This window comes from Oryctolagus cuniculus, chromosome 6, assembly GCF_051225735.1.
Source record: "Oryctolagus cuniculus isolate XC-2025 breed Fujian yellow rabbit chromosome 6, ASM5122573v1, whole genome shotgun sequence".
Taxonomy (NCBI): Eukaryota; Metazoa; Chordata; class Mammalia; order Lagomorpha; family Leporidae; genus Oryctolagus; species Oryctolagus cuniculus.
In genome coordinates this window covers 43,734,388-43,761,098 of record NC_142872.1, presented here as the reverse complement: position 1 = coordinate 43,761,098, position 26,711 = coordinate 43,734,388, and the positions used below count along the sequence as shown (strand labels likewise).

Below are 26,711 nucleotides of genomic sequence, written 5' to 3'. Positions count from 1 at the left end.
AGAAAATAATTTTACTTAAAATGCAAATAAAAGCAGCTCCATAAAGGGAAGAAAAAAAAAGCAAAATAGAAAAGTAGACCTATAAATTCATTGCATTTCCAATCAAAACAGGGTTTCTGTAGAAACTGAAAAGCCAAATCTAATATTTAAATCAAAAACCCTTTCAAATAACCTATGAAAATGTAATAATAGCAAAATTGGAGGACTTACACAACCTTCTTTCAAGACTTACTTGGAAATAAGTGAAGGTCACCCAGATGAGAATAAGCAAAGCCTGTTTATCCAGAGCTTGCTAGAGCCAGGCAGTCAGCCACTGTAGTTGGGAGAGACTCACAGAGAGGCAAGGGAGTTGGAAAGCACTGGAAGGACAAAAAGGAAAATCTTTAGGTATGCTCTGATCACAGACTGGACATTAAGAATGTGGAACTTAGTCCTTTTTATAGCAATAGTTAAAAGACTCTGTACAGGGTACATGTTTGATACAGCAGTTAAGTTGCTAGGTGGGATGTGCAAAACCCATTTTGGAGTCCACAGGTTTGAGCTCTGACTCCACTTTTGATCCAGTTTCCTACTAACATGCACATTAGAGGCAACAGGTAATGGCTCAAGTTCTCTTCCTTCCTGCACACCCCACTTTTCAAATATGTCATTTCTTAAAGATTTATTTGAAAATCAGTTACAGAAATAGAAAGGGTTGGGGGGAAGAGAGAGAGACAGAGATGTCTTCCTTTCATTGGTTTATTCCCCAAATGACCGCAACAGTCTAGATTGGGACTGGCTGAAGCCAAGAGCCAGGAGCTTCTTCCAGGCCTCCCACATGGGTAGCAGGAGCCCATGCTTTAGGCCATCTTCTACTGTCTTTCCCAGGCCATTAGCAGGGAGCTGAATCCGAAGTGGAGTAGATAGGACTCAAACTGATGCCCATGTGGGATGTTTTACCCACTATACCACAGCACCAGTCCCTCAAATAAATAATTTAAACATAAATAAGGGGCCGGCACCATGACGCAGTAGGTTAATCCTCTGCCTGTGGTGCCGGCATCCCATATGGATGCCGGTTCTAGTCACGGCTGCTCCTCTTCTGATCCAGCTCTCTGCTGTGGCCTGGGAAAGCAGTACAAGGTAGTCCAAGTGCTTGGTCCCCCGAACCCACCTGGGAGACCTGGAAGAAGTACCTGGCTCCTGGCTTCAGATGAGTACAGCTCCAGTTGTTGTGGCCACTTGGGGAGTGAATCAATGGAAGGAAGACCTTTCTGTCTGTCTCTCCCTCTCACTGTATGTAACTATCTCTAAAATAAATAAATAAATAAATAATCTGAAAAATTTAACATAAATAAAAAACAGCATACAAAATATCAATTTAAAAGATAGTAGAAATAAACGTAAATCCAAGAATTCTCAGACTAAACACTGAAGAAAATCTATACTACCTTCAGGTAAGGAAATGTTTTCTTAAAAAAATGTGAAATGTACACATGTGTGCACACATACATACACACACACATATATTTTAATGCCTACATCATTAAAGAAAGATGAAAAATGAAGGAACTTGGAATTTATCTGTAAAAAATAGGAAAAAAAAACACAAAACAAACAACACACACTAGAAAAATAAGATTCAAAATGATGGAAAGAGTTGAGGAAAATGAAAATGAAAATTTGTAGGAAAAGTAAACTATCTTCAGGCAAAAGAAAAGACACATGTACACATACAAAAGTGATTAGAAATTGAAAGGAAATTCAACCATAGGCACAAAAGTAACAACAAAGAATCATAAGAGGAAAATGCTATATGTAAGTATAAAGCAATAACTTTGAAAATCTATGACAAATGGCTAAATTTCAAGCCAAATATAAATTGTTATTATTGATTGGAAAGTAATGGACAAGACTTACTCTAGACTGTATTGATAGTCATCAAAGAGCAACAAGGAGGGCAGCGGGGCAGCACAGCTGGCTAAGCCACTATGTGTGACACCGTCATCCCATAACCAAATGCCAGCCTTGCCTACTCCACTTCTGATTCAGTTTCCTGCTAATGCACCTAAAAAGGCAGTGCAAGCCATCCCATGTACTAGGACCCTTGCCAAAAGGTGGGAAATCAGGATAGATCTCCTGGCTTCTAGCTTCAACCTGTACCAGACCTGGTTTTGCAGCCATTTGGGGAATTGAATAAGAAAACGGAAGCTTCTGCTCTCCCGTTGTTGTTCTGCCTTTGAAATAACTAAATCTTGAAAATATAAAATAAAGGAGTAATCAGGACTAAAAGAGCTCGCAGGTCCATCTATCTAACCTTCAATTAAATTATACTGTAAATGTTATTTGAATGTCTACAAGCTAGTAAGGAACCAAAAGCTAAAAGTTCCAAGTTTATCACAGAACGCCAGCACTCCTTTATTACCAAAATCTGACTAACATATGGAAAAGGAGAAAATTAATGACCACTTATATCCATGACAACATTTGAAAAATGGAATACAGCAAGGCTTCAAAATAATTTTATCCTTATACCTCTGTATAATTAATTCTGTCAATGCACAGGAGGTTTAAATTCAGGAAATATATCAATATAACACATCATTACAAAAAAGGTGAAGAAGGAAATCATGTTGGCCAATCAATAAATCAGTGGCTTTTGATACTATATATTCATGATAATTAACTAGGGAGCTTTAAAATTGTGATGAACTAGCTCTACCCCCACATTCTGATTTTATTCACCCAGGAAGAGGTTTAGCACTCCTGAGTTTAGTACTGTGGTGTTTGCAACATACAACCAGCAAGGAGAATGTCTAATAAAAATTGACAGTGTTTTTCATAAAACGGGAATAGACAGAAACTACTTAACTACACTTATCAGAAACTATCAACTATAACAAAAGACCCTTAGTAGTAAAACATGGTGTCCACTTCAATTATAAGGCAGAACTCAGTAGGGATGTCTACTACAGCTATTATATTCATAATACTGCTCCAGAGAACCTCGTACATATAATACAATTTAAAAGTCAAATAGGTGGTATTAAAATTGGGAAAGTGAGAGAGAAAGAAACATTTTGCTGTGGATAGGATTTTATTTTTAGAAAAATGAAGTTTATCATTTTAAAACATTCTTGGATGGATTCCAAGATGGCTGAATAGGGAAAACATGTGCCAATTTTGACCAGAAGAAAACTGGAGAAAGTCTATTCCCAGGGGAAAGTTGGAGAGAAGTTTGCAGTGGAAATTCTACAGAAAGAAGAGGGACATAGTGGGACAGTGTGGAAAGAGCATACGCACAGCAGTGAGTGGAAATACCACACATGACTCCCAAGGCCAGGGCCTGGAGGAGACGCCAGCTTCTGAGAAGGAGGTGAGAGCAGGCTGCAGCAGCCCATGCCACTGTTGATACGTCTGAGGGAGAACCTTGTGGACAACACTGACTTTTAGTCCAGCCTGGAGCACTGGGGAGGCAGGGTAACCACCCAACCCAGCAAAGGAAAAGCAGGTTTCTTTTTCCCCATCCTCCCATGAGGGAGTCTGGCACCTGACGAGGTGAAGGCACCATCTTCACACCAGTAGAGGCTGTGACAGTTCCTGCACACACGACCGGAAGATTTTAACAGAGGGAAGAATCCACATTTCCCACTGACTTTGAGATATGCTGGGAGGGTTGACAGGGGGCTAGGCACCCAATTAGGATTGTGAAGTGTTCCCATCCTCTTAATATAAAACAAGATCCAGGGTTCAGACTGCCAAGACAGAAAACCCACAGGCAGCTGGCTCTGGGAATCAAAGTTTCTGCTCTCTTCATGCATAGGGCAGATTTGCAGGGCTGAGAGGGAATCCTCTGTATCCCATAACTATGGGAGCCTTGCACCCTATGATAGTGGGAATTCTGTGATTTCACTACAGGACTTGGGGTGTAGCTAGGTTTCTGTGCAATTACTATGCCTGGTGTCAGAGACTGAGATCCCTGGATGCCTGGGGTGGGTCACTGCAGAGGGTTCCATGTTCACACTGAAAACTGCACAGAACATTTGTGTGGTTCATGCACCAGCATGGGAGAAGGTTGTGTTCACTTTGGGCTAAGCCCAGGCACTTACACTTTGGAAAAGAGGAGGTGAGATTGTGATTATGCCAATAGGTGTGACCATACCCTGATGACAAAAGAGATCTACCACACCTAATCTGGGTGTCATTCTGGATTCTTGCCCCATCCTGGAGAACTGAGAGAGTTCCCAGGCCGGCCCTACCAAACACATGCCTCTAGCATTTACTTAAGGAGCAGAAAATCCATTCAGCCATAGAGGCATAGTTCAATTATAAAACCTATCAGTGGAGAAAGCCAACAAGTGATTGCACAAACTAAAAATAAAAGCAGAAAAACAAGAAACAAGAACAAGTAAAACAAAATAACTCCCCCAAAGGAAAATACCAACAGTTCAATACTAGAATGTGAAGACAGAGAGACTGATGAAATGCTTGAAACAGAGTTGAAAAGAATGACCATAGTATTACTCAGAAACAATAAAAAGCAAAGTCATGAGTTAAAGAAATACATACGGCCAGCGCCGCAGATCACTAGGTTAATCCTCCGCCTTGCGGCGCCGGCACACCGGGTTCTAGTCCCGGTCAGGGCACCAGATTCTGTCCCAGTTGCCCCTCTTCCAGGCCAGCTCTCTGCTGTGGCCAGGGAGTGCAGTGGAGGATGGCCCAAGTACTTGGGCCCTGCACCCCATGGGAGACCAGGAGAAGTACCTGGCTCCTGCCATCAGATCAGCGCAGTGCGCCGGCTGCGGTGTGCTGGCCACGGCGCGCCGGCCACAGCGGCCATTGGAGGGTGAACCAATGGCAAAGGAAGACCTTTCTCTCTGTCTCTCTCTCTCACTGTCCACTCTGCCTGTCAAAAAATAAATAAATAAATAAATAAATTTAAAAAATTAAAAAAAGAAATAAAAAAAGGAAATACATACATGACAAGGATGAAAAATTTTCCCATGACATAGATATTACAAAGAGAAATCAAACTGATATATTAGAAAATTTCAATATGTCAAAGAAAAAAATACATTGGAAAGCCTTAAGAAGAGACTTAGTAAGGCAGAAGATATAATATCCAGGCTAGGGGACCGGCACTGTGGCACAGCAGGTAAAGCAGCCGCCTGCAGTGCCGGCATCTGTATGGGCACAGGTTTGAGTCCCAGCTGCTCCATTCTGATCCAACTCTATGCTATGGCCTGGGAAAGCAGTAGAAGATGGCTCAAGTCCTTGGGCCCCTGCACCCATGTGGGAGACCTGGAGGAAGCTCCTGGCTCCTGGTATCAGATTGGCTCAGCTCCAGCTGTTGCAGCCAGCTGGGGAGTGAACCAGCAGATGGAAGACCTCTCTCTCTCTCTTTCTCTCTGCCTCTCTGTAACTCTGCCTTTCAAATAAATAAATAAACCTTTAAAAAGTATCCAAGCTAGAAGACAAATCTTTGGAAATATCTCAGTCAGACCAAAAAATGAATAAATACCAAGAAAAAAATTAGAAAAATTAAAAGCAGTGTTTGCAATTTATGGGATACTATCAAAAGACCCAACATACAGGTCTTAGGAGTTCCTGAAGGTGTGGAAAGACAGAATGGACTAGAAGTCCTATTCAGTGAAATAATAACAGAAACTTACAGACTTTGGTGAAAGAAAGGGACATCCTAAAAAAGGAAGCCCACAGAACTCCTAATAGACATACCCAGAAAAGACCTTCACCATGACACATTGTAGTCAAATTTTGAAAAAGAAAACATGAAAAGAAGATTCTAAAATGTGCATGAGGAAAACATCAGACTACCTTCCAAGTATCTCCAATTAGAATCACAGATGATTTCTACTCAGAAACCACACAGGCTAGGAGAAAACGGAGACATAGTTTAAATCTCTTTTTTTTTTTTTTTTTCTTGACAGGCAGAGTGGACAGTGAGAGAGAGACAGAGAGAAAGGTCTTCCTTTGCCATTGGTTCACCCTCCAATGGCCGCCGCGGCCGGCGCACCGCGCTGATCCGATGGCAGGAGCCAGGAGCCAGGTGCTTTTCCTGGTCTCCCATGGGGTGCAGGGCCCAAGCACCTGGGCCATCCTCCACTGCACTCCCAGGCCACAGCAGAGAGCTGGCCTGGAAGAGGGGCAACCGGGACAGAATCCGGCGCCCCAACCGGGACTAGAACCCGGTGTGCCTGCGCCGCTAGGTGGAGGATTAGCCTAGTGAGCCACGGCGCCGGCCTGACATAGTTTAAATCTTAAAAGAAAAAAAACCTGTCAATCCAGAATACTGTAACCTGTAAAGCTCTCATTCATGAATTAAGGTAAAATAAAAACCTTATATAACAAACAGAAATTGAAAAAATTTGTCACTGCCTCTCTACCCTTACAAATGATGCTAAAATAATTGATATATCATTGGCCTAACTAATCAAAAATAAAAGAGAAAAAAGGCATAAATCAATAAAACCAAAGATGAAAAAGGATATGTAACAATGGATACCACAGAAATAAAAAGAATCCTCGTAAATTACTACAAACAGCAATGTGCCAATAAACTTGAAACCCTAGAAGAATGGACAGATTCCTAGACACATACAATCTACCAAAATTGAGGCAAAAAAACACTGAAACCTAAAAAGACCAATAACCAAGACAGAAACTGAATCAGTAACAATGATTCTCCCAACAAAGAAAAGCCTAGGACTTGATGGCTTCACTACTGAATTCTACCAGACTTTTAAAGAAAAATGAATTCCAATTTTTCTCAAACTATTCAAAACAATTGAAATTGAGAAAATGGAGGGGAAACTCCCAAACTTCTCCTAGGAGACCAGCATCACTTTAATTCAGAACCAGAAAAAGATACAACAAACAAAAAGAACTATAGAGCAATTTCTGTGATGATCATAGATGCAAAAATCCTCAACATAATACTAGCTAATTAAGTCCAACAACACATCAGAAAGATCATTCATCCAGACCAAGTGGGATTTATTCCTAGTATACAGGGGTGGTCAAACATATGCAAATTTAAAAATGTGGTGCACCACATTAACAAATTGAAGAATAAATATCCTGTGATTATCTCAATAGGTGCTGAGAAAGGATTTTAAAAAATACATTATCTTTTCATGATAAAAAAATAAATAAGCAGGGCCAGCGTTATGGCGCAGTGGGTTAACACCCTGGCCTGAAGTGCGGGCATTCCATATGGGCACCGGTTTGGAACCTGGCTGCTCCACTTCCAATCCAGCTCTCTGCTATGGCCTGGGAAAGCAGTAGAAGAAGATGGCCCAAGGCCTTAGGCCCCTGCACCCATGTGGGAGACCCAAGGAAATCTCCTGGCTCCTGGCTTCAAATCAGTGCAGCTCCAGCCTTTGCGGCCAATTGGGGAGTAAACCAGCGATGGAAGTCTTCCTCCCCAACCTCTCCTCTATGTAATTCTGACTTTCAAATAAAATCAATAAATCTTTTAAAAAGTTAAGCAAATTTGATATAGAAGCATTTATCAACACAATCAAAGTAATATACGACAAATACAAAGCCAGCATCACATTGAATGGAGAAATTAGAAACATTTCCACTAGGATCTAGAACCAGAAAAGGATACCCACTCTCACCACTGCTATTCAATATATTTCTGGAAGTTGTAGCCAGAGCAATTAGGCAAGAAAAAGAAACCAAAGGGATACAAACTAGAAAGGAGGAAGTCAAATTATCTCTGCTTCCAGATGACAGGATTCCTTATATAGGAGAACCAAAAGACCCCACAAAAAGACTTTGAACTCATAAGAGACTCTGGGGAAGTTGCAAGATATAAAATCAACACACAAAAATCAATAGCCTTTGTATACATATACAATGTCATGGCTGACAAAGAACTTGTAAGATCAGTCCCATTTACAAAACTACAAAAAAAATTTAAATGCCTTGGAAACAATAAACCAAGGAGTTGAAAGATCTCTATGATGAAAGTGACAAAACACTAAAGAAATTGCAAACAACAAAAAAGTGGGAAAATCTTCCATGCTTGTGGATTAGAAGAATTAACAGCATCAGTGTCCATTCTACCAAAAGCAATTTACAGATTCAACTTGATCCCAATCAAAATATCAATGGCATTTTTCTCAGTTCTAGGAAATGATGCTAAAATTCATATGGAAACACAAGAGATCTCAAATAGCTAAAGCAATCTTAAGCAACAAAAACAAAGCTGGAGGCATCAAAATACCAGATTTCAATATATACTACAGGGAAGTTAATCAAAACAGCTTGGTACTACACAAAAATAGAAATGTAGATGTAGACAAATGGAACAGACTAAAAACCCCAGAAATCAATTCATGCATCTACAACCAACTACTCTGTGACAAAGAAGCTAAAATCAATCCCTGGAGAAAAGACAGTCTCTTCAACAAGTGTGGGAAAATTGGGTCTCCACGTGCAGAAGTACATAACAAGACTGCAACCTTACACCTTATAAAATAATCAACTCAAAATGCATCAAAGATCTAAATCTATGACCTTAACATTGGGGAAACTATGAAAGACATTGGTCTATGCAAGCACTTCTCAGAAAAGACCCTACAAACAGGCAATAAAAACAAAAATAGACAAATGTTATTACATCAAGCTAAGAAGCTTTTGCACTGCAAAAGAAACACTCAACAAAATGAAGAGACATTGACAGAATGGGAGAAAATATAAGCAAACTATGCAGCTGGTAAAGGATTAAAATCCAGAGTCTATAAAGAGCACAAGCAGCTCAACAACAACAAAACAAACAATACAGTTAAGAAATGGGCAGAGGATTTGAACAGGCATCTTTCTAAAGAGGAAATTCAAATAACCAATGGACACATGAAAAAATGCTTATTGTTTATTGCAACTCAATTCACAATAGCTAGGATATGGAATCAACCAAGATGTCCATCAACTGATGACTAGATAAAGAAAATGTGGTATATACACACTATAGAAAATGACTTAGCCATGAAAAATTAAATCCTGTCTTTCACAACAAAGTTGTTTCAACTTGAAACCAGCATACTTAATGAAATAAACCAGTCCCCAAAAGATGAATATAATAAATTTTCCCTGATCTGTAGTAACTAATGGAATACTAAGAAAGTAATGTATATGAGCAAAAAAATAGGCCAGCGCCGTGGCTCAATAGGCTAATCCTCCACCTTGCGGCGCCGGCACATCAGGTTCTAGTCCCAGTCGGTGCGCCGGATTCTGTCCCGGTCGCTCTTCTTCCTGTACAGCTCTCCACTGTGGCCTGGGAGTGCAGTGGAGGATGGCCCAGGTCTTTGGGCCCTGCACCTGCATGGGAGACCAAGAGAAGCACCTGGCTCCTGGCTTCAGATCAGCACGGTGCGCCGGCCGCAGCGCACCGGCCGCAGCGGCCACTGGGGTGTGAACCAACGAAAAAGGAAGACCTTTCTCTCTGTCTCTCTCTCTCACTGTCCACTCTGCCTGTCAAAAAAAGAGTTTATTTTTAAAACACAGTAATATGGTTTAATATAATATAAACAGAAACAATAGCTTTACTTCAAGCCCAAAGTCACTATAAAAGGATAATCACCAAATATTATTTTCATGTTGGTAACAGAAAACATAAAATAAAATACATGTAATATGACAGTCAAAAGATTTATATTAAAATCTACATTTTTACATTAAGGGTTAAAAATAGAATAATAGAAATACATATCAAAATTAAAATACTCTGAGGAGGCTTCATTGATTCAATAAAGTTAAGATAAAAATTTTACCTTTTAGGTAACAAAGAGCACTAAAATCCTGACACAATCCAAGATTTGTTGAAAAGAGTAAAAAAAGTACTTTCCATGCCAAATATCAGAATACTTTAAAGCCTTGGTATTAAAACCAGTATGTGATATTGGTACAGTAACAGAAAACCTAACAAATAAAAGTTAGTAAGAATTCTAAAATTAAATTTTAGAATTTGTAAGAATATGACAAGGGCTGGCGCCGCGGCTCACTAGGCTAATCCTCCACCTACCGGTGCCGGCACACTGGGTTCTAGTCCCGGTCGGGGCGCCAGATTCTGTCCCGGTTGGCCCTCTTCCAGGCCAGCTCTCTACTGTGGCCAGAGAGTGTAGTGGAAGATGGCCCAAGTACTTGGACCCTGCACCCCATGGAAGACCAGGAGAAATACCTGGCTCCTGCCATCGGATCAGTGCGGTGCGCTGGCTGCAGCGCGCCAACCATTGGAGGGTGAACCAACGGCAAAGGAAGGCCTTTCTCTCTGTGTCTCTCTCTCACTGTCCACTCTGCCTGTCAAAAAAAAAAAGAATATGACAAATTAATATTTCAAAGTGATAAGAATGAATTTTTTAAAGGAATCACCACAAGTTGTGATCCATACAAAAGAAGATAAATGAGCCTCTCAATATATACAATGTGAAGTAAAGATAGAACAAAGGAGAAAAAAATATGTAAATCACACAAGAAAAAATAGATGGCTTCATGTATATTCTCATGGTAAATCTATAAACACCAGAAAATAAAATACTACAAAAGCCACATTGAGCCATGTAAAAGTTTAAACATCTACAGCCAAAGACATTGTCTTAATCCATTCAGTTTGTTATCACAGAATACCTCAGACTGGGTAGCTTATGAGCAACAGAAATTTATTTCACACAGTTCTAAAGTCTGGGAAATTCAAGATCAAAAGTACATGTAAAATGTGCCCTTGTCTATGACTATATGGAACATGAAGGAAAATGTAGACACATACACATACTAAGTTTTTTTTTCTTTTTTTGAGATTGATTTATTTGAAAGGTGAAATAGAGAGAGATCTTCCATCTGCTGGTTCACTCTCCAAATGGTGCCAATGGCCAGGGTTGGGCCAAACTGAAACCAAGAGCCAGAAGCTTCTTCAGGGATTCCCACATGGGTGCAAGGGTTCAAGTGCTTGGGCTATCCTCTGCTGCTTTCCCAGGCACATTAGCAGGGAGCTGAATCAGAAGGGGAGCAGTCAGGACTCAAAACAGTACCCATACACAATGCCAGCTCTGCGGACCGTGGCTTTAACCGTTGTGCCACAGTGACAGCCCCCATACTGTTTTTATTTATTTATTTTTTTTTTTTTTTTTTTTGACAGGCAGAGTGGACAGTGAGAGAGAGAGACAGAGAGAAAGGTCTTCCTTTTCCTTTGGTTCTTTCCCCAATGGCTGCTGCAGCCAGCGTGCTGCAGCCTGCGCACTGTGGCTGGCACACCGCACTGAACCGAAGCCAGGAGCCAGGTGCTTCTCCTGGTCTCCCATGCAGGAGCAGTTGGGCCATCCTCCAATGCACTCCCGGGCCACAGCGGAGAGCTGGACAGGAAGAGGAGTGACCGGGACAGAATCCGGCACCCCAACCGGGACTAGAACCCCGTGTGCCGGTGCTGCAGGCAGAGGATTAGCCTAGTAAGCTGTGGCGCCGCCCCGTACTGTTTTTAATATAGGTTTTCTCAAGATGGGTAATATGGATAAAGAAGGCATGAAGGAAAGAAGGGAGGGAGGGAGAGGTACTCAGCCTAAAACATCCTTAACTGTGATATGATCATGTGTACTCACTTAGGTTAAGTAATAGCTATATAAATAATCTTTAAATATTCCTAGCATAGAATAATATGGTGTAGAATCCAGCAGTTCATAGCGCAGTATGCACAGAGTGGCACCACTTTTACTGGCAGATTCAGTGTCTGATGAAGCTCAGAGAAGGGCCAACTTCCGACTGTATCGTCTCACGGTGGAAGAGGCAAATGAGCTTTCTGACATCTCTTCTATCAGGGGTACTAATCCTGCGCGTGAGAATTCTGGCGCATGACCTGGTCACCTCCCAAACTCCATCTCTAAGAAAATCACATTGGAGATTTATGAATTGTGAGGGGCACAAATATTCAGACTATAACAGAAACAAATCCTAATGTAGTAGAGTACCTGTAATAATTTTTAAAAATCTCTCTTAAAGAGACAAGAAGAAAATTTCCCAAGAGCAAAATATGCAAAGTCATAAGTAGGAATTCACTGAAGGATAAATTGAAATAACTAACAGAATACAGAAAAGGACTTAAAATCACTGGCAGTCAGGAAAATGTGAACTAATCCACCAATTAATTATGATTTTTACAAACATTCAACTGGCAAAAGATCAACAAAAATTATTGCCAGTGGGGATATGGGAAGGAAAAGTTTAGTCTTGCACATTGCTGGTAAAATGTAAATTATTAAAGGCTTTTATAGAATACATACTGGCAATATTATTAAAATTAAATATATATATATATATAGATATATAGATTCAGCAATTATATTCCTGGGGATTTATTTCATAAAAAAATTAGTCCCAGGACACAAAGATATATTTTTAAGGATATTTAATACAATATTATTGGAGGTGGCTAAAGAGCAAAATGAAACAAACACTGGCTGAAAACTTAATATCCACTAAATCATTCACAACACGAAATAGTATAAGCCATGATACGTAATCACTTAGAACTTCAGCAAGATTTCTGTGAGTGATAAAAACAAGATCCAGAAATGTCTATCAGTTTCAAATTCATCTTGAGGTAGAAAGATGTAGGTTTGGACATCTGCATCTCGCATCAGAGCGCCTGTGTTTGATTTCCAGCTCCCACTCCAGACTCCGGCTTCTTGCCAATGCAGACCTTGGAAAGCAGTGGTGACAGCTCAAGTAACTGGGTTCCTGTCACCCACCTGGGAAACCTGCATGGAACCTGCATTGGGGAATGAACCTATGGATGAGAACTGTTTCTTCACTTCTTAAATAAGTAAGTAAATATATTTTAATATGTTTAATCATAAAGAAGAGAATACCTAGAGACCTAGGTTTTAGACATTAGATTTTATTTCAGAAATCCAGAGTTGGCTGGCACTGCGGCTCACTTGGCTAATCCTAATCCTCCACTTGCGGCACCGGCACACCGGGTTCTAGTCCTGGTTGGGGTGCTGGATTCTGTCCTGGTTGCCCCTCTTCCAGTCCAGCTCTCTGCTGTGGCCCGGGAAGGCAGTGGAGGATGGTCCAAGTGCTTGGGCCCTGCACCCACATGGGAGACCGGGAGGAAGCACTTGGCTCCTGGCTTTGGCTTGGCGCAGCACACTGGCCATAGCGGCCATTTGGGTGGTGAACCAATCCAGAGTTCAGCAGTTGCTGGTACAAATTTAACCTCTCAAAGTGCTACCAGGAACCTCAGCCTTATATCCCTATCATGATACTATTAATATTGTGGCGTGTGTCCCAAGATGATCCAAAGATGTTGTCTCATTCCAGGTTCCATTTCCACTTTCCAAGAAGAATGAAAGGAGAGGGAGCTCCCAAAAGCCAAATAATCTATTAGGAAAGAAAAATTCCCTAGAAATCCTTGCAACATATTTCCTCTTGAGCATAACAGATAGGCACAGGAACCCTCACCTCTCCCACCCCAGCAGCAAAGGCATTTGCTGGGAATTCAAATGCTAAGCTTTCCAGTCTCAATTAGTAAATGAGGGCTCAGAAAAAAAGTCTTTCATAATTTATCAATTACAGAACTCCATATGGATGATATGTACTTTTGTCTATAATAGCAGCATGAAGGAAAATGTAGATACCTACATATACTACGTTGTTTACGTGGAATCCTCAAGACAGGTAATATGGACGGGAAGGGCTTAAAGAATAAAAGCAAGTCTCAAAACATCATTAACTATGATATGGTTGTATGCATGCAATTGTGTTAAATAATAGATATAATTTTTAAGTTTTCATAGCAAATTGTTAGTTTAAAAACTAACCTATATCATAGCATGCATAATGTGGCACTATGTATACGTGTCAAAAAATATGTATGTTTCACATGCCTGGAAAAATACTGATAGCCAATATTCACTGACTCTTTGTTTTTACACATTTATGAAAGTGGCATATATCCTTTAGTCCTGTCAACAGTGCTACAAGCTAAGTAACTCGTGTTATCCTCACTTTACAGAGATGAGAAAAGCTTGGAAGAGTTCAGTAGCTTGCCCAACACAGCCCAACAGGTGACTCATAGAATACATACCAAATTCATACTACATACCCCTGGGAGTAAAATAAGGGCAGGAGTGGGGAGAGAGGGGGACAGAGGTCTTTGTTACTTTTCCCTTCATTTTACTCAGAACATTTACACTATTTCATAGTTTCCTGTGCTTTAGAAACAAGTTGAGATTTTTTAAAAATTTGACCTATATTTAACCACAGAAGTGAAGCAATTTTGCTTTACTTTTCTATACCTCTTCTATATTTAAATTCGTATCCCCGCTTACTTCTCTATATCATTGTTCTTGTAGTTTTATTCCTGCCTCAGAACAACATTGTTCTGGCTCCTCAGTTTTTTCTCTAATTCTCACCTTCAAAGTAAGATAAATTATATCTCCCATCCTCTCACACACACAAAAGGAATCACAGAACAGAAACTAGGCTCTTTCGTCAAGCTTACAGAGGATTACATATGTCACAGAAATGCATTTTGATGTGAAACAGATCTCAGCACAAGCTCTTGGGAACTGAACCATCAAGCATGAATTGAGGAGGGTGATCAAGCGCGTACCTGGGGTACATCAGATAGAATTCACTGCTGTACATGGCAAGAAGGGAACAGAAATAAAACAGAAGATGTGGATGACTTCAAACACCCAGTATTAAACAGAGATTGGAAGGCTGCATTCCGGTGTCAATCCCTCAACTGTCTGAAGAAAAATTCTGAGTCAGAGAGAAAATCCCTTCAGCTTCTTAAGTCACTAGATCCCTGCCTCCACTTAGCCCCTGACATTGCGCATGTTCCAAACTCCAGTTGAAAATGGTGACAGGGAGTGGATTAGGCCCAGATGGGCTTTCACACTTCAACTCTGAGCATTAACGATTTAGCAAAGCAAGGTTTTCCCACTGCAGCTATGGTACTTCCAAGTTCAAACTTTTGATAAGCTCCCAAGTTTAACACATTTGAAAGAAATATGCATGTGTGTTGGCCATGAATGAGAACACACATCTAAAAGTAGAAACAGGAGTCTAGGAAAACAGCCAAGTGGAGACCGCCTTGGCTGAGACAAATAGCATTTCTTACACATTGCTGGGCTTAGAAGAATAAGTTTTCCCAACAACAATTTATCAAACATATGAGGGTGCTTCAGAAAACGGAAAATGTAACTAAAAGATAAGTTCATTGTGGTGCAGAAAAATTTGAAACCTGTGAATAAGTTTTTCAAAATATGCATTTTCTTTGAGCTTTTTAAATATCTCTCATAGTAGCCAATGTTTAGGGGCCAACACTGTGGCTCAGAAGGTTAAAGCCATGGCCTGCAGTGTTGGCATCCCATATGGGCACCGGTTTGAGTTCCTGCTGCTCCACTTTCCAACCAGTTTTGTGCTAGGGCCTGGGAAAGCAGTGGAAGATGGTTCAAGTCCTTGGGCCACTGCACACATGTAGGAGATCCAGGAAAAGCTCCCAGCTCCTGCCTTCAGCTTGGCCCTGCCCTGGCTGTTGCGGCCATTTGGGGAGTGAACTAGCAGAGGGAAGATCTCTCTTTCTCTATGTCTCTCCTCTTTCTAATTCTACTTTTCAAATATGAATAAATCTTTTTAAAATGAATAAATGAATAATAAATAAAAAATGAACAAATCTTTACAAAATAAATAATAAATATAATAACTAACATTTAAAGAAAGGGATATCCATATATAATAGATATTGAATTGCAGTTACCAATGAATTTTTTAAAACTCTGCCCCAATAAGCAGTGTTAATACCCTCCACTTAAAACAATTTCTATGGCACATTTTCAAAGAGTTTGATCTTTTAAGTTCAACTCATCTTTATTGCTGTAATAAATACAAATATCATTATGGCAGTCTCAATTTGAAAAATATTGTTATACATACAGCTTGTTATATTTCGAAGATGGTGAGTGAGATTTATCCTTATGTTGGAACATTCAGGGACTGCTATCTCCCTAAAGACAGTGGAAAGTGAGACTTAGAAAAAAAGAAACCTCCCATGAAAGAAGTATTAAAGTAATCTCTAATTACATTTCAATAGTGTCAAGGGAAACCCATTAGGACTCTCATAAAGGCTAGCATTTCTTCATTGTTACTGAAATTCCCTTAGAAATGACTTTCCATTGCCCAGATTCCCTCTGAGTGGTCTTAGCACGTGGCAGAGGAAGGGGAGGGGATAAACACAGTGAGGAGATAGTCAAATGGAATAAGACAAAGATAAATGTAATAAATGTCCTGAGAAATAATGAGGAGGAATGTTCTTCCTTTCTGGAAAGACATAACAATAACAACAACAACAATACAATCAGCTATAGCAATCCTGGTATACCCAATGCTAGGATACTCACTATGTCTAGTGCCTTCCTTGTAAACCTCAGATGAAAACTTGTATTCCTCCCATTTGGAACATGAGAAAAGTGGGCAAAGAGCAGAACTTTTTCTTGGTCACACAGCTTAGAAAGCAGCCAAGGGGGAGTATCAGTCAGCTTTTCGTTAATTTAGCTATAATACCTAAGAGAAGCTTCCTGGGATGGAAAGCGTTTATTTTGGCTCACAGTTTGGCTGTCACAGCTCAAAATCAAGTGGCCCCATAGTGTGGCATCTGGGGGACAGTGGCAATGACAGAGGACACACAGGGACAGTCACATGGTGATCCAGGAAGCAGAGAATCCAGGCCGAACTGTGCTCAAATAACCAACCCTTTCACAAGCGCCAACCCCATGGGCACGCCACACATGACCAGTCCCAACCCCTCTTCTCAGACACCCCAATGGGATCAAGTCTCCACCGTCAACCCCACAACCTTGAACATTCAGACAGCAGAGTCTAAACATCTGCATGAGTTTGGGCAGCCAACTTCTCTTCAGAATGGGAAGAATGCTATCTTCACCCGGTCCTCTGAATTCCTTGAGAGAAAGAGGTGCTGATGAATATTAGACAGAAAAGGGTGGGAAACGATTATATAAGATACAAACAGGAAAAAGAAAGGAGAGCTTGGGGGTGGGTGATGAAGGGGGCCAAAGGAAGAGCAGAAGAGAAAAGGGAAGGAGAGAGACAACAGGAACCAAGGAAATCGCCTGGCAGTGACGGGGACTACATTGTTCTTCGAGCTACATTTCCCTGTCTGGTTACCTCAACTGCCGAACTTCTTCAAACACCCTCTTCCTACATTATTCCCTCCTGGCCCTCATTCCACAGATAATTCAGAATCTTTTCCAGCAGGGAGAAGTAGTCAAACTGTGAGATTGAAGTTCCACAACATTCCCAGATGGATTGATTTGGAGCTGTTAATTAAACTACCTGAGACATGTGTCTCCAGAAACCAGACCACAGCTTGTATAGCCATGATCAAATATGGTTCTGAATTTTTTTTTAAGTTTTATTTCTGTACTTGGAAGACAAAGAGATAGGGGGTAGGGAAGAGAAAGGGAGAGGTAAGGGAGGGAATGAGAGAAGAGAGAGAGATCTTTGATCTACTGGTTCACTCCCCAAATGCCTGCAACAGCCAGGGCAAATCCACGCGGAAGCCAGGAGCCAGAAACTCCATTCAAGTCTCTAAACTGGGTTGTAGAAACACAAATACTTGGGTCATCATTTGCTGCCTCCCAGGCACATCAGCAGGAAGCTGGATTGGAAGTAGGGGCAGAGAGAGGCAACACTTGATCCCAGACACTCTGATAGGAGTTTCAGATATTCCAAATATGTTGGCTTAACCCATTATACCACAATACCCATGCTGGGTTTCTCTTTTTATATTAGCTACTCTATTAATTCTACTTGACATAAACAAGGCACTACGCTGCTGTATCCTACCAATTAGAATCTCAACACACCATCAGGAGTGTAAGGACAAACTTAGTAACTAGTATCAAGCAACATAAAACCTATAGTCCTGGCCGGCACCACGGCTCACTAGGCTAATCCTCCACCTACCGGTGCCGGCACACCGGGTTCTAGTCCCAGTCGGGGCACCGGATTCTGTCCCGGTTGCCCCTCTTCCAGGCCAGCTCTCTGCTATGGCCAGGGAGTACAGTGGAGGATGGCCCAAGTGCTTGGGACCTGCACCCGCATGGGAGACCAGGATAAGTACCTGGCTCCTGCCTTCAGATCAGCGCGGTGTGCCGGCTGCAGCGCGCCGGCTGCGGCGGCCATTGGAGGGTGAACCAATGGCAAAAGGAAGACCTTTCTCTCTGTCTCTCTCTCTCACTGTCTACTCTGTCAAAAAAAAAAAAAAAAAAAAAAAAACCTATAGTCCTGAGACTTTCTCTAAGGTAGTAGCTAGATCAATTGAGTGTTTTTGTTTTGTTTCCAAATAGCACAACTGACTTTAGCAAACTGAAGCCAAACAGTTTTATTGGCAGGATATACAACAACACAAATAATTGAAGAAACTGCTAAAGAGCCAGTCTTAGGGGGTGGGAGAAAGGGAGAAGAGACCCAAGTAGAAGGAAATAATAAATAACAAGGGTGGCAACCCTGTAAAAGAATCAATCCTGAACGTTTCATCCTAGGATCTCTGAACTTTAAAGTTTCAAAATGAGAATCAAACTGGCCTTGTTTGGGTATCTTGTTGACTTCTTGATTAGAGAAATTTATTTCACTAAAAGTCAACTTCCACTAAAAGTCTACATAATAGAGAAGACACAATTCTCCAAAGAAACTTGGGAACCGAGTTCCCAAAGGGGTTTAGGGGTGATGTGGGAAATGGATGCTTAGTACAGGAAAAATCCACTGCAATATTCCAGAACTTTGATTTTTCACTGGGAACATTTTGTTGTTTGTTGGTTTGATTTGGATTCCCTCATTCATTCATTCTCATTTTCTCTCTCTGCCTTTCTTTCTCAAGACTGAGAAGACTGGGAGGGAGGGAGAAGGGATAAAGAAACACTGAGAAAGGCGGTAACTTTCAGCAGCATTCAGGACATCCATTCTGGCTTAAAATAACAGGCCTGTGACACAACTTATTTGTAGATTTTTTTTATTTAATCAACACATAAAGATTGTACATATTCTTCAGGAACCATAGGATGCTCTATGCATTCACACACTACATGATGTCCAATCACCATTACCATATCTATCTCACCGAACATTTAACAGCTCTTCACAGAGGGCACACTCAAAATCCTTTCCTCAGGGCTGGTGCTATGGCATAGTGGGTGAAGCCACTGCCTGCAGTGCCGGCATCCCATATGGGTGCCAGTTCGAGTCCTGGCTGCTCCACTTCTGATCCAGCTCTCTGCTATGGCCTGGAAAAGCAGTAGAAGATGGCCCAAGTCCTCGGGCCCCTGCACCTCTGTAGGAGACTCAGAGGAAGCTCCTGGCTCTTGGCTTCAGAGCAGCACAGCTCCAGCTGTTGCGGCCAAATGGGGAGTGAACCAACAGAAGGAACACCTCTCTCTCTCCCTTCCTCTCTCCATCCCTCCTTCCCTCTCCCTCTCTCCCTCTCTGTAACTGCCTTTCAAATAAATAAATAAACCTTTTCTAAAAATCCTTTCCCCTAGGCTTGCTTCCGTTGAAATACACAGTTTATCTCCACCATCCACAGTCACTCCACTGTGCCGTGGGACATTAGCACTTCTTCCTCTAGCTAACTATGTAACTCAGTCCCTGTTCTCAACCTTTCACCATTCCTCCATCCTCCACTACTCTCCTCAGTCTCTGGTAACCACTATTCTACTCCCAACATCTATGACATCAACTTTTTATAGGTGCCTTCATGAGCAAGATCATGGGCTACTTATCCTTCTGTGCTTGGCTTAATTCACTTAACAAAATAACTTCCAGCCCCATCTATGTTGTCGCATATGACAGAGCTTCATCTTTTTATGGCTAAATAATATTCTGCTACGTATACATGCCACATTTTCTTTAACCATTCACAACTAACGGACTGTATGCTGGGTTTATAAACATGAGAGTAGAGAAGTCTCCTGACAGACTGATCCCATTTCCCTAGAATATATAGTCAGAAGTGGGATTGCTGGATCATATGTAGTACTATATTTGGTTTTTTAGAAATTTCCATACTATGATCTGCAATTGATGTGTGGATTGGCTTTCCTACCAACATTGTGCAAAGGGGTCCCTTTTCTCCACATCCTCACTAGCAGGTGTTACCTCTCTGTCGTTGACAGTAGCCATTCTAACTGCACGGAGGTGGTATCTCATTATGGTTTGATGTTCTTAATACTCTATTTTTCAGAGAAGTTTTAAATTCATAGCAAAATGAAGAGAAAGGTACAGAGGAGTTAAAGAGGTTTCCTGTATATTCTCTGCCCCCACACATGCATCGGCCACTTTACAATCAACAACCCCACCATCACAATGTCACACAGAGAATTTTCCCAGCTCTAAAAACTCTCTCTGATCTGCCTACTTATCCCCTTCACCACCCTTGCCCTTCCCCTAAGCGACTACAGATCTTTGTACTGTCTACACAGTTCTGCCTTCACCAAAGTATCACAGAGTCGGAACCATAAAGCATGCTACCTTTTTAGATTGTTTTCTTTGCTTAGTAATACACATGTAAGTTTCCTCATATATTTTAATGATCTGATAAAGTATTTTTTTAAGTGCGGAATAACCCACATTCCATCTGGATATACCACAGTTTATTTATCTGCCACTCACTGAAGGAGATCAAGGGTACTTTCAAGTTTGGGCAATAATGAATAAAGCTGTTATATAAGGGCATCTTAAAAAAATGTAGAAAAAGAGAAGTAAAGGATAAGTTCATTTCACTATAAAAGAAATCCATGCATAATTTTTAGAGTATATATTTTATGTGAATAATTTTTCCTTTTTTTTTAAAGGCAGAGTTGTGTGAGAGAAAGAGAGAAAGTGGAGGGAGGGAGATCTTCCGTCTACTGGTTCACTCCCAAAAAGACATCAGTGGACAGGGCTTGACCAGACCAAATGCATAAGCCAGGAACTCCATCCATATGGAGTTGCACATATGGGTGGCCAGGGCCCAAGTAACTTAGGCTATCTATCAGTGATTTCTCAGGAGCATTAGCAGGGACATAGATCAATCAGAAGTGGAAGAGGTAGGACTCAAACTGGCATTCATATGGCGGCCAGCATAGCAGATGGTGGATTAATCCACTGCACCACCACACCAACCCCTACACAAACTTTCTGAAGACCCCTCAATAACATTCACATGTAGGCTTTTGTATGGTCACAGGGTTTGTTTTTAATGTATTTGAGAAGCAGTGAGTCGGAGAAAGACATAAAGCTCTTATCCGTGGATTCACTCCCCCAAATAGCTGCAGTGGCTAAGGCTGTGCCAGGTCAATGCCAGCAGCCAGAATGGTAATCCATGTCTTTCACATGGGAGGCAGAGACCCAACTATTTGAGCCATCACTCAAGGTGCACATTTAGCAGGAAGCTGGAATCAGAATCAGAGACAAGACAAACCCAGACACTCCCATACTAGATATAGTATCTTCGACATAGCATACAACTGATATGTAAAACACACCCCAAGAAATAGGTTTCCTTTAAAAAAAAGATTTATTTATGTAAAAGTCAGAGTTACAGTGAAAGCAAAAAGACAGAGATAGAGAGATATCTTCTATCTGCTGGTTCACTCAGCAAATGGCTACAACTGCCAGGTGGGGCTAGGCTGAAGTCAGGAGCCTGGAGCTTCATCCAGGTCTCCCACATGAGTTCAGGGGCCCAGGCATTTGGACCATCTTCTGTTGCTTTCCCAAGCACAATAGCAGGGAGCTGGATCAGAAATGGAGCTGCCAGGTCTTGAATTTGAGCTTATATGGGATGCCAGAGTCACAGGCGGCAGCATTATCTGTTATGCCACAATGCCAGGCAGAAGATAGGAGTTCAGTTCATCGGGGTAAATATCAAGGAATGTGATAAGATGCACTGTATGGAGAGAGTATATTTAGTTTTCTAAGAAACTGCCCAACTCATCTGAAATAGCTATATACTATTTTGTATCCTCACCAGCAATGAATGATAATTCCTATTGCTCCACATCTTTTTTTTTTTTACTTTTTAAAGACTAATTTATTTATTTGAAACCCAGAGTTAACAGAGCAAAGGCAAGAGAGAGAGAGATCAATCTTGCATCCACTGTTTCACTCCCCAGATGGCGCAACAGCCGGAGCTGAGCCAGTCCAAAGCCAGGAGCCAGGAGCTTCTTCCAGGTCTCCCACATGGGTGTAAGGGTCCAAGGACTTGGGCCATCTTCCACTGGTTTCCCAAGCACATTAGCAGGGAACTGGATCAGAAATGGAGCAGCCAGAACTCAAACTAGTGCCTATATGGGATGCCTGCACTGCTGACAGCAACTTACTCCGCTGAGCCACAGTGCTGGCCCTATGCTCCACATCTTTTTAACATTTCATGTGGTCAGTATTTTTGAGTGATTCTAATTTTTTTAAAAATTTTTTTCCACTTGATTTGAAAGGCAGAAAGACAGAGTACCAACGAGAGCCAGAGATAAGCCTGGCCAAAGCTAGGCACTGAGTACTCAATCTGGGTCTCCACGTGGGTGGTAAGGACTAAGTTCTTGGGCCATCATCTGCTGCCTCCCAGGTGCACATCAGCAGGAAGCTGGATGGAAAGTGGAGAGCAGATGAGAACCAGGTCCATGATATGGATGCAGGTATCTCAAGCATCTTACTCATTGCTCCAAATGCCTGCCCCTCTAGGTTTTGGACATTCTAGTAGGTATGTAGTGGCAGCTCACTGTTGCCTTAATTTGCATTGCCCTAATGAAATAAGATAGGAGCAAAGTATCTTTTCATTTGCTTATTGGTCCTGTGTTTATCTGCTTTGGTGAGGTGTCTGTCAAGGTCTTTGACCCATGCAGACAATTGTTAAAGACTGTCAGAAAGGTTCTGGTAATAATAGAAACGTTTATTTTGGAAACTTCAAACAGGTATTTTCTAAAAGGATGGATTTTAATAAATGTGGGCTGACAACTTGATACACAAATCTGGGAGAAGAGATGAGAGCATGGAGTGCCTAAACCTGGCAGGAGCTGAGGAAATGGAGTTCAGAAACTGCGTCCAGACAGCTGAAAACCCTGGAAGCTCAGGACACATAAACAGAGACTGCCATTCTGAAAAAGCCATCTATGGTATACGCAGCCTGGTCCAGCTGAAGAGGTGACCAGCGAAGCAAGGCAAGACAGAAAGTGAAAGAGTGGGGCACACATGTAGAGAGTACACTACAAGGAACAGGAGTACTAAAATAACTGCCTTGACATCTCAAGTCTATCCAAGTCCAGTTTATGTCCCTCCTGACAAATGGGATTTCTAGACCTTTGGTCAAAAAGATGTCCCTAATTCCTTATAACAAATCCTTGTATTATTGAACCAGATGGGTTGGCCTCTGTTTCATTGCTATCAAAACAATGCCAGTGTAAGACAAATCTCCTTGTTTAACATGGGGAAGAAAGTTCACAAGCTGGCCAGTAAGCCAGGCTGCAGCATCAGAAACCATGGGGGTGGAAATACAATCCTTGGCCCACTCGGGAGAACAGTCTGCAACACACACCTGAGTCCTGCAGCTCCAGCAGACGTTGCACTGTTAGCTAGCTCCACAGCCCATGTGGGGTGAATGAGGACACTCTGACCAGCCGCCCTCAGATGGCCAGCAACCTGAGCCATGAGAAGGCTCTTCACTACTTTTCACAGCTCAGGAGTGGTGAGCGATTACTGTGATTAACACGGACACCGGGTCCATTCACATGATGAACTTGCAGCTTTGGACAGTGAGGAATTATGGTGATTAGCCATTCAGAGTGATTAAAAGTTCACTGGCTAAGGCAAAATCTCTACTGACGGGATAAAGTGATGGAGAGGGGCATGCCCGGTGCAAGAGGAGGGAAGCCACTAATATGAGGAGCAGAGGATGGACATCAATTGTCATTAGCTTGGTTGCACCCACCGTGACCCATAATAAACTGAGCTTCCCTGACAGAAAGGGGAAGAAAAAGCAGTAATTTACAAAAGAATATCATCTTGTTTGGGAGGGGAGAGGAAAGACTGATGTCTTTATCCTGATTAAATAGGATTAATTTTAAAATATCTCCATTAACTCTTTTGCAGCCAGGTTCAAGGATGGCTGAATCTAAGAAAAACAGGCATAAAGAAATGGCACAGAAAAGACTTAGCATTGCAGTAGAAGTCTTGGGCTCTGGAGTCAGATACATCAGGTTAATCAGGTTTTCCTATTTATCAGCCGTGACTGTGTGAATTTCACTTTAAGTCTAAAAAATGGGGCTAATGTCAATAACTCCTGCCACTGAAATGCTGAAGTCTTAGAAAGTGTTTAGAAATGTGCCTAGCACATCACACTGAAATAATATTATTAGTAAACACAAAAACAATCTTGAAATTATTTTGCCATTCATTGCAAATACAAGGAAGGGATTGATATACTTTTATAAATCCCAATAAAGTCTCAATCACCAGAGCATGCTTACAAAATTTATAATTACTATGATACTATGGAAAATATTCAATGAAATAGATGATAAAATTGAGATTTCAAAAGGTCACATCTACCTAAGATGACAATTCAACCCTAACACAATGAAACTTGATTCTATAACCGACTGTACATCAGGCACCATACTGAGCACTGAACATACACAGAAAATCAAGAAGTGGTTCCTGCTCTCAGTGAGCTCAAAGCGTAGTCAATACATACTCCAACACAAGCAATCTCCTTGTATTAGCACAGTGAGAAATACATATCTGGTGAAAGGACTGTGTTATCCTCTCCTGAATGGGAGCAAGGGAGAAAATGAGGGAGCCTGAACTGAGCTGAACTCCACATGCAGGAAGGACAATGAGCAAAGGAGCGAAACATTCACTGCCATGGCCTATTTGAGAAGCAATAATAGGACAGAGGGGTGAATGAAAGGAGAAGAGGTCAGAAAAATAGAAGCTGGGTGGGATCTTGAAAGGTTTCACCTTTCAGGCTAAAGGGTTTGGGCTTTATTTTGAGTGGTTCAAGGGAGAATTTAGTAATTTATCCAATACATATGCTTATAAAGTATCTAATTTGTGTGAGATATTTTTCTAGGCACTGGGAATATATATGGTAGCAAACAAGAGTTGCTGCCTTTTGGGGCTTACATTCTAGTGGCAGAAGGGAATAGACAACATAAAAAAATTAAAATTTTACAGATAATATTGCACGTCATGAGATATCCTGCAAAGCAAGTAAAATGGGGTAAGGACCTAATGGTACGGGTAGGGAGGCCACTTCGCCCAAGGAAGTCTGAGAGTGTTTGAGAAGGTGGCATTTGAGCTAAGCCCTGAGCAAGATCCAAGCCAGGCAAAACTTTGGAAACACAATAGTCCAAAGGGTACAAAAAGAAAATTCAGCTTTCCACTATTTATGACAGATAAAGAAGGCGATGAATTTGGAGCATGGTAGGAAGGGCAGGTAAGAGACACAAGAAGAGAAGAAAGAAGTCAGGACCACACGCTGCGGACAGAGGCTCTCCATTGGATTCGTGGGTACCAGCCACCCCTGTGGACATTTCTAGTGGTTTTCCAGTTGGTGACAATGACAGAAATTCTCTCCTGGTACTGGGAGGGCTCAGATCAGGATTTCTGGGCTTCTGGGAACACACAGGACAGTCAAGACATTAGAGTTACAGTTCATCCTATACGACATTGTAACATCTCACCAGACATTCACTTGGATAAAACTCCAGCTTACAATCATCTCAGCCTAGAATCTACATTAATTTTATATAATATAATTTTAAAAATGATTAGTCCCTCAATTTTCCAAAAACACAAACACCTTGTGAAATTAAGAATGCCTCTTTTGTTTGTTCTGACCATTGACAATACTTAAAGGTATAATATCACCAATAGCAATGCTGTTTGAGGTATCTGAGTCACTACTCAAAATACAAACAGACCTAGAGCAACCTACATTTGTCCTTTATGTATTCCTGATGACTTTACCTGTGGGTCAATCATCTATAAGAGTACTTCAAAAAGTTTACAGAAAATGGAGCTTAAATGTTTATTTTGGTTTGAAATATAAAATATTTCCATATAAATATGTTTTTATTTTGGTGTGGAAATTTTTTTAAATCTGTGCACAGCTTTTTTATAATATACATTTCCATGAACTTTTTGAAGACCTCTTATATGTATAGATTTCAATCTTCCACACCAAAAGAACTGCTTCTACCATTCTGTTTCCATGAACTATCATAATGATCCCTATATAGGTCCAATCTATAATACATATTGCATTATTGTGCACTACTTCACTTCCATTCTGAATTTCATAAAATTAGATTATTTTTATTTGTAATTAATGGTCAGATAGGCAACATGATCTGTAACATTCACTACAAGGGAGTAAAGGCAGTGATTAAAAACATTTGTTTACAAGAGAGTATCTGGATCTGACAGAGGGCCCCTGTAGGACAAAGTGAAAACTGTGTGTTTCATTCAAAGGCCAAGAAAAAGTTTGGAGGATACTGAAAAGGGGAGTGCTGTGGTCCAATTTTCAGTTTTAAATGCTCCCATCTGCATTGGTGGAAAACTGATTGCAGGAGATAAGAAGGAAATCAGAGACCAGAGAGAAGCATAATGCAGGGGTCAAGTCAAACAAGGATGGGGACCTATATTGGTGCTAAGAACAG

At 41.1% G+C, this 26,711-nt stretch overlaps 1 long non-coding RNA gene across 2 annotated transcripts in view; it reads right to left on the bottom strand.

The window, feature by feature from the left end:
- Positions 1–234: 234 nt before the first annotated feature.
- The window catches only part of LOC149126128 (uncharacterized), a 119,195-nt gene continuing 92,718 nt past the window's right edge, over positions 235–26,711 (bottom strand). The window contains exon 3 of one of the 2 annotated variants that reach the window (XR_016236440.1): positions 235–359. This is a non-coding gene — a long non-coding RNA (uncharacterized LOC149126128). Of the gene's footprint in view, positions 360–10,032; positions 10,306–26,711 lie in introns of those variants that run through there. The other variant, XR_016236442.1, reaches the window with a different exon arrangement.